The following is a 10,138-nucleotide window of genomic DNA, read 5'->3' as shown; positions in this document are numbered from 1 at the left end:
TTAATTTTAGTTAATTTATTTTTAATTGTAACTTAATTTGAAACTTTGATGTTAATTATAGCTTAGAGTTAAAATTAAAATTAAGAATTATTGATGTGGTGGTTTACATGGCATGGATATTAATATTTCATTTAATATTGCTAATATGGCTAAAAATTTTATAATAAAAAATTTAAAATTTTTTGATATTTATCAATTATACTCTAATTTTAAATTATTACATTAATTATAGTTAATTCATTAATTTTGTTTTAAGTCATTTAAAATTATTTTCTTACTTAGTATAATAAAAAATAAAAAATTTATTTATTTTATTTAGTATAATTGTTATATTTTTTAATGTATTTATAAAGATTATTGATAAGCACAATTTAGCCACATTTTTATCATAATTATTATTGTTTATTTACATATTTTTTTTGTTAATTTATGGTTTTTATCTTATTTTTACAGAAAAGGAAGAATTTGGAAAATTGGAGAAAAAGTGCAGAAAATTGACAGAAAAGTGATTGAGTCAGTGATTTGCCCAAAACACTCAAATCACCAGGCAAATCACTTTGACAGCAGAAATCTGGAGGCAACAGGCAGAAGTGATATGGGCAGTGATTTGCCCAAGACACTCGAAGACACTGGCCAAATCACTCGCAGAAGACAGAGAGCAGAAAACTGGACTGACTCACAGAAAAGTGATTGGGTCAGTGATTTGCCCAATCACTTGAAGAAACTGGTCAAATCACCGGGCAAATCACTTTGACAGCAGAAACTGACAGCAGAGCGGGAAATTGGGCAGAAAACAGAAATCCGAATTTTCAGATGTCCAAATCCAACCCAATCACTACCAACATAAAACCAAGAGCCACGAAAGAGCTTCTCATCCAAGGAATTCCAATTGCAATTAAATTCAACATCAAAAGAGGAGTCAAACACCAAATCAAAAAGGGATTTCAAAACCCTAGATAGATAGAATTCTTCAGCTATAAAAGGAGAGCCTCCAAACCAGCAAAGGATCTTCTGATCAGCAACTCAACTCGTCAGAAACTCTCCAGAAATTCTGCAGCTTCTTCCCTTTTCTTTTCTTTTTCATCTTTTGTGTATTTAGTCTACCATGTGTGGCTAATTTTAATCTTTTCTAGTTGAAGTTGAGAATATTCAGTTTTGTGATGAATTGGGAGGTTTAATACTCCATTGTTGAACTCTTGTTTATTTCAATATTTATGCAATCTGATCTTTTCCATAATTATTACTTTGCTTTTAGAATCAATAAGGGCCCATTGCTTTTAAATAGCTTAAGTGATAAATTGTTTGAATGATTTAGGTCCGTAATTGCTTAAATTTTTTGAACATAAATATAATCAATTGCATAACCTAGCCTTGACCACGCGGTTGGCAAGGGTAGAATTGGGTTTCTCTAAGTCTTAATGCGATCAACGGTTGTTCGATGCTAAATGCCCCAAGGATGTTCCTTGGCAACTTGTTGATCAGTGTTTGATTTGCGAACGTTTCCTAATCAAACTAGAACTAAGGAGGAATTTGGATTGTGAGAAGCGTCTTCCACAACTAAAACTGATTTATTGAAATCAAATAGGAGTCTTTAATAATCAATGATCAATTCTGAACAAACTGAATCAGTCTCACACTTCAGCTAGAATCTCTTTCTCATTGAAATTCCTTTTCAATTAAATTATTGTTCTCTTTTGCTTTTAGATTTTAACTCATCAAAACAAACCCCCCTCTTTTACTTACTTGTTATTACTTGCCTTAGTCATTATTAGGAAGATACTTGGTGTCAATTCCCTGTGGTTCGACCCTATTGCCACTATTTACAAATTTATTTGTGATTGATAATAGGTTATTTTTTACGGCTTCGACAACCGCTTATCAAAAATTGGCGCCGTTGCCGGGGAATTGATCTAACTAACGTATTTACCTTTTATGACTAGGGCTGGTCGTAAAGAAGCTTTTCTTTACGATCCAGAAATTGAACGCACTGCCAAGACCTTACAAGCATGGCTACAGTAAGTATGTCTCTTCTCTCTTCTCAAATTTCTGAACTAACCTCTCTTGTGGATAGTTATGTCATAGGTCGAGCTCAACACTTTCAGCCACCAAGACCATGTAGGATCTGTGGATATGTGGGACACCCAATTGATCAATGTCCCACACTTTATCAATATGACCAACCAGTGCATACATTTAGAGGATTCAATAGCCAGTCTGGACATGCATATGGAGGATTCTATGAACAGCCAAGATATGATCCTTACCTTGATACCTACAATCCATGTTGGGGAGACCACCCGAATTATGACTATGCAAGGGCTAACTACTACCAAAGCTATCAAGCCCAAGCAACACCTCAAAACTCCAATATGGAACTTGAAGAGTTGGTAAAGAAGTTGGAAATTTCTGGGAAAATTCTCCAACAGCAAGTGGATCAAGCGGTTGACCATTGGAACACACACATATTAAGAAAAGAGGAAGAGCTTCAAGATCTATGGGACGATGACGAAGGTTCCCAAGAAACAGACCGAGCTATTGAGTCTGCTGCACAAATCACCACTGCACTTGAAACTGAACCAGCTGCTGCACAACACACTTTTGCTGAAGAAAATTCTACAGCACCTGCTGTCAAACGTCCAGAATTTGTTGCTGTCCAAGTTGCTGAAAACAGGGACAACAATTACTGTCCAACTTCTGCATCCCCTGCTGCTGTCCAAACAGCACCTGCTGTCCAGCAAGTCACTGCCGAAGCTGCTGCTGCTCAAACATCACCGGCTAAATTTGTTGCTGTCCAAAAAACAACATCTACAGAAATTACAGAACAAGCATTAGCTGCTGTCCAGGACACAGCACACACTGAAATTACCTCAACAGAATCAGAAGTTGTTGCACTTGCTGAACCAGCAACATACACCACTGAAACAGCTCTTGAACAGCCAGCAAAGAAACAACAAGTGAGCCAAAGGGCCACTTCAATGAGCAAATTTGAGTCTCAAGGGAAGCTACCCTCCCAAACTGAGATAAATCCAAGATAAAATATTAGTGCCATCACATTGAGGAGTGGAAAAGAGCTACAAGACAGCAAGGCTAAAAAATTGCAAAAACAGGCCATGGAAGAAATTCTGCCAGAAAGTGATCAGGGCAGTGATTTGCCCAATTCACTAGTAGAAATTGACCCGATCGTTGGGCAAACTGAGCTGTCCAGCAGTGATTTGCCTAAATCACCAGAGAAGGCAGAGAGTGATCTGCCCAAATCAACAGACCAGGCAGAATCCAGTCAAAGGCAGAAACAACAACTTATGGAGAAATTCAAGGTACCTCCTCCCTTCCCAAAGAGATTTGCAAGATCCCAAAAGGAGAAAGAGGAAAAAGAGATATTGGAGACACTTCGCAAAGTGGAAATCAATATACCCCTACTTGATGCTATCAAACAAATACCAAGGTATGCTAAATTTCTCAAAGAGCTATGCACCAATAGGAGGAAACTTGCTGAACATAAAAAGGTAAGTGTGGGGGAGTGTGTCTCAGCTGTCATTCAAAGGAAACTTCCCACCAAATACAAGGATAGAGGAATGTTTGCCATTTCATGCAAAATAGGCAACATAGGAATAAAGAAGGCCATGTGTGACCTTGGAGCTTCAATAAATGGCATGCCTCTTTCTATTTTTAACTTGTTGAATGCAGGTACACTCAAGGACACCAGCATTATGATCCAATTGGCTGATCGATCTGTTGTCTACCCCAAGGGAGTGCTAGAAGATGTGTTGGTGCAAGTGGACCAATTAGTCTTTCCAGCAGATTTTTATGTTATTGACATGGAGGAAGACAAGGGCAAAATCACCTCTGATATCCTACTTGGAAGACCATTCTTAAGTACAACAATAACTAAAATTGATGTGCATGATGGCACATTGACTATGGAGTTTGAAGGGGAAGTTATCAAATTTAATGTTTATGATACCATGAAATTCCCCAATGATGTTTCTCCTGTTTATGGCCTTGATGTTATTGATGATTTAAGTCAAGAAATTTTTGATTTTGATCAAGAAAATTTACTTTATGATGGTCATTGCAGGAAAGGAGAAGTGGACAGCAACATCACTGAAGCAGAAAAAACAGCAGACTGCTGTAACTTGCTGGATGTGGGTGATTTGCCCAGTGATTTGCCCAGATCATAAGATAATCTGCTCAAATCACAGACCAAATCACTGGAGCAGACAGACTTGACAGACAGTGATTTGCCCAGATCACCAGATAATCTGCCCAAATCACAGCCCAAATTAGACAGCAAACAGCAGAAATCAGCACAAACAGCAACTGCACCAGAACTGAAACCATTGCCCAGCCACCTCAAATATGCCTACTTGGGAGCTGGAAATTCACTTTCAGCAATTATTTCTAACCAGCTCAGCCAAGAAGAAGAGGAAAAGCTCCTTGATCTGTTGAGGAAGCACAAGAAAGCAATTGGGTGGACCTTGGAGGACATAAAAGGCACCTCAAGACCATTCGGTGGAGGCTCAAGACAAGATGCAGCACATGGAAAGCATGTTGCAGCTGCTGGTTCAACATTTTCTGCCCACAGACCAGCCACGACAATGATTTGACCAGTGATTTGCCCAAATCACCTGCTCAAATCACCCACATCCCAGGCAGTCCCTTTCCTTCTCCTTATTAATTTTTTCATATTTATGTTTAAACATTGAGGACAATGTTTGGGATAGGTGTGGGGGTATTTACTGCTAAGTTATATTTTTGCATTGATTACATTATATTTTTGCTTTCTTTTTTGTTTCATTTTGCATCTTTTTGCCCCATAAACACACACCAAAATTTTTTTTCACACATTTTTTTTCTTCATACACACACACAGAATTTTGACTTAGCTTTTGCTCTACTCAGCATAGATAACAAGGTTAAAAGTGCTTCCTATCTCATGACCCCATTGATTATCCAACCCTTTAAACCTAAATTGAACCATGCACAGTGTGTAGCCTTTACTTAGGAAGCTTTTCTTCTTGAATTGAGTTCTTGAAACTGCTGTGGCCAATAGGAAAGGAAAATAAAATACATGCAATAAAAGTTAGTGTAATTCTCTTTGAGTTGATTTGCCCAAATTGATATAAAAAGGAAAAAGAAAAAGAAAAACTCAGCAAATCAAAAAGCACAACCTGTTCCTATGATCTAAGACTATGAACTGAGCCTAATAGCCACTTGGAGAAGTGACTGACTGAGTAACCGGGGGTGTATCACCCATGTACACAATCGCGTAAAAAGGTCAGTAACTTTTTCAAGCAAATAAGTTTCGATGGTCTAGACTATGAACAGAGCTAGTAGCCACTTGAACAAGTGACTAACTGAGTAACCGGGGGTGTATCACCCATGTACACAATCGCGTAAAAAGGTTAGTGACTTTTTCAGGCAAGGATAAGAATAAGTGCTGCTGAAAATAAAAATAAAAATTAAATAAAAAGGAGAAAGAGACAAGGTGGCAAGTCACTCCTAGGGGTTGCATTAAACCTAACATAAAGGAATAAGCACGATTGAGACAAAAACCTTTCTTTTGACCATGGTAGGTGAAAGGAAACAAAGAAAGGAGAGGATGACCTTAGTGCATGTATTCTATACTGTGATACTTCAATTTAGGAGTCTAAGGGGGCTGATTAAGTGGTACTTAGGCTCAAAAGAAAAAGGAGCTTGATTGACTAAGTTATTTGTTGCTTGAGGACAAGCAAAAAGCTAGGTGTGGGGGTATTTGATCAAGCACAATTTAGCCACATTTTTATCATAATTATTATTGTTTATTTACACATTTTTTTGGTTAATTTATGGTTTTTATCTTGTTTTTACAGAAAAGGAAGAATTTGGAAAATTGGAGAAAAAATGCAGAAAATTGACAGAAAAGTGATTGGGTCAGTGATTTGCCCAAAACACTCAAATCACCAGGCAAATCACTTTGACAGCAGAAACCTGGAGGCAACAGGCAGAAGTGATATGGGCAGTGATTTGCCCAAGACACTCGAAGACACTGGCCAAATCACTCGCAGAAGACAGAGAGCAGAAAACTGGACTGACTCACAGAAAAGTGATTGGGTCAGTGATTTGCCCAATCACTTGAAGAAACTGGTCAAATCACCGGGCAAATCACTTTGACAGCAGAAACTGACAGCAGAGCGGGAAATTGGGCAGAAAACAGAAATCCGAATTTTCAGATGTCCAAATCCAACCCAATCACTACCAACATAAAACCAAGAGCCACGAAAGAGCTTCTCATCCAAGGAATTCCAATTGCAATTAAATTCAACATCAAAAGAGGAGTCAAACACCAAATCAAAAAGGGATTTCAAAACCCTAGATAGATAGAATTCTTCAGCTATAAAAGGAGAGCCTCCAAACCAGCAAAGGATCTTCTGATCAGCAACTCAACTCGTCAGAAACTCTCCAGAAATTCTGCAGCTTCTTCCCTTTTCTTTTCTTTTTCATCTTTTGTGTATTTAGTCTACCATGTGTAGCTAATTTTCATCTTTTCTAGTTGAAGTTGAGAATATTCAGTTTTGTGATGAATTGGGAGGTTTAATACTCCATTGTTGAACTCTTGTTTATTTCAATATTTATGCAATCTGATCTTTTCCATAATTATTACTTTGCTTTTAGAATCAATAAGGGCCCATTACTTTTAAATAGCTTAAGTGATAAATTGTTTGAATGATTTAGGTCCGTAATTGCTTAAATTTTTTGAACATAAATATAATCAATTGCATAACCTAGCCTTGACCACGCGGTTGGCAAGGGTAGAATTGGGTTTCTCTAAGTCTTAATGCGATCAACGGTTGTTCGATGCTAAATGCCCCAAGGACGTTCCTTGACAACTTGTTGATCAGTGTTTGATTAGCGAACGTTTCCTAATCAAACTAGAACTAAGGAGGAATTTGGATTGTGAGAAGCGTCTTCCACAACCAAAACTGATTTTTTGAAATCAAATAGGAGTCTTTAATAATCAATGATCAATTCTGAACAAACTGAATCAGACTCACACTTCAGCTAGAATCTCTTTCTCATTGAAATTCCTTTTCAATTAAATTATTGTTCTCTTTTGCTTTTAGATTTTAACTCATCAAAACAAACCCCCCTCTTTTATTTACTTGTTATTACTTGCCTTGGTCATTATTAGGAAGATACTTGGTGTCAATTCCCTGTGGTTCGACCCTATTGCCACTATTTACAAATTTATTTGTGATTGATAATAGGTTATTTTTTACGGCTTCGACAACCGCTTATCAATTATTTATGAAAAAAAATGGAGATAACTTTTATTTGAATTAATCATTTTTCTTTAAAATTTGAGTGAACATATATAATTAATATTTTTAAAATATAATTATCATAAATATTATATTAGAATTGAATTATACCAATATAAATAATATATTATCTGATAATAAATTATATTTAATTAGTTTGTTTAGTATAATATATACAAAATAAATAAATATACATTCCTTTTTCTAAATTGTTGATCCATGGGTTGTTTGTGCTTTGCAGAAGTATTGTCACAACAACGGGGGTAATGCTTGGACTGCAGAGCACCCTCATATTGAAGACTTGCTATTCTTGATATAAAACTGTAAATTCATGGACTTTAAAAAAAACATAGTGGTTGAGAATTGAGAAAAATCATTTGATTCATGACTGACGACGCTGATGGATTAAGGGAGAAACAAAGGAGAGAAAGAACAATTCTAGTGATGGTTACAGATTTATTGTAGAGAGGAAATGATACAGTGGAGTGATTAAATGCTTCATAGTTGAAGTAAATCTTTTACTCTGCAACGAGTGTAGGGAGCGCAAGTGCGCATAGGCGGCCCCTTAATCAACGATGCTCCTAAGCAATCGCCGTATATTTTCCCTTTGCAAATTTGCTGCTTTCCGAAACTATCATAAGTAACACGTGGCGGAACCATCTGCAGTTGGGTGGCGAAGGGAGGAGTTGGACGCACATCAGAGAAAGCTTCTTCATGAAATTCACCAATCGTGGCATTGCAAAAGCAGTCAGTAGTGTTGCCTTGTAAATGCTCTGCAATACAAGCACTTGCAATGATGAAAACCAGTAAGGAGAGGCACAGCCCTTTTTGAATCTTCCAGTACTCGCTTCTCATCTCTGGCTTTTCCATACAGCAGGGCGAAGAGATTGAAATAAATAGGACAAATAGCTATTTGTCTGCGCAATTATGCAGATATGTATTGTCAATTCAATTGCCTTTCGACTGTGGACATGTTTGCTGGGGCATTAAAATTCATACGATCACGTGAATGCAAAAAGGGTGTGTGGACCAGTACCGGATTTTCTTAAACAAAATGCTAATAATTGAAGGGAGAAAAAGAAAATGAATAAAGGTCCCAATGCAAAAACAGCAGAATAATGAGTCAGTGGTGGTGAAATTAAGATAAGAGTGATAGAGACGCAGATTTTTGGGAGGGTTCTACCATTCTATGGTTTCAGTGTTTTTTCTTTTTTCTTCTTTTTTAAAAAAATGTAAAAATTATGTCATGATTTAACCCTTTTTTTTAAAGAAAATATTGGAAACAATTACATTGTCGACGTGATCATAGTAGAGACTTATTTGAAAGTTAAGAACTCAATTGATTAATAGAAAGTAAATTTTTAAAATATAAATGATATTTTAATATATTTTTTAAAATTAAAAAATTTTTTATATAAAAAGATATAGATTTTAAGATAAGGTTAGAGAAAATAAAATTTTTTTAAATAAAAAAAAATAGAGATTCTAAAATAAGACAAAAGAAAACAAAACGATTACTTTCGGATGAGAAAATGTCAGTAGAGAAAACTAATTTGATCAGCTTATTAGAGGAGATCTTAGGTAATACTTTCAAGGGTGTAGTTATACTAAACTTCATCTCATATAAAGATGATGTAAATAATATTTGAATTAATATTTACATTTATATTTATATAATTATTATTAACGAAAATTTACTATTTAATTTTTATAGAATTAAAAAATTTATAGTTGATTCAATAAGTTTTAAAAATAAATTAAAATGCCTTTTATATTTTTAAAAATTTACTAATTAGTTATTTATTTAATATTAACTATTAAATATTTTATTATTTAATTTATATAATTTAAAAAATTTATTAATTAATATTTTAATTTTATAAAAAATTTATTAATTAATCAATTCGTATTAATAGTAATTTAAATTTTTTTAATATTTAATAATTAAAATTAATAAAATTAATAAATTAATAAATTTTTTAAAATATTAATAACATTTTAATATATTTTTTAAAATAAAAAATTCAACTAATAAATTTATTTATAATATAGAAATTAAATAATAAATATAATTGTAAAATAAATGTGAATTCATTGAAAACAGCCAACATCGGAACAGAAATAGAATTGGAAGTTCTAATGCATAAATTTTTTTTTTTGTAAATATAGTTCTAAAATAATCTCTATGTATTTATGGAAAAAATTCGTAATTAAATTTTTTTTATCAAGAGTTTATGTAAAATTAAAGTATAGAATTAATTATAAAAGTTAATATAAAAACAATTAAATTTTATATATTTATGTTTAAGTTTATTTAAACTTGATTAAAAATTAAATATTTACGTTTTAAGTAATATATAAATTTGATTTACACAAAAATTTTACTATATGTTTAGGGGATAAGGAGAGGTGGGTGTCCTAAATATCAACCGATAGACTTGCAAGTGTTTATCGAGTAGACAACTTGGCATATTTATTTTTATTTTCTTTACCAATTTTACGCGTTCGTTGGAGCTCCGGGTCTCCTCTCCGCCTAGCAGTTTTTTTTTTTTTTTTTTATGATTTCATTATTTTATTTGGCTTTTGTCTAATAGTTTTACCGTTTTATACTTAGTTTTGTATATTTTATTTCACCTGACATCTAGAATTTACTTATGAAAAGGTTTTTATATGTTCACGTCGATGATTTGATATCGCGCCACTATATTCGGTGAGTTTTATAGCATTCATTTTCTTGCAGTTTTATAGCATTCATTTTCTTGCTGTAGTAGTCATCCTGTTGGTGGAGATTTCAGCTTCTTTTTATTATGTTTGTGCTAGGGATAGGGATGAGCATTCGG

The sequence above is a fragment of the Manihot esculenta genome, chromosome 2, assembly GCF_001659605.2.
Source record: "Manihot esculenta cultivar AM560-2 chromosome 2, M.esculenta_v8, whole genome shotgun sequence".
Classification (NCBI taxonomy): Eukaryota; Viridiplantae; Streptophyta; class Magnoliopsida; order Malpighiales; family Euphorbiaceae; genus Manihot; species Manihot esculenta.
Note: the sequence above shows the minus strand (reverse complement) of the source record.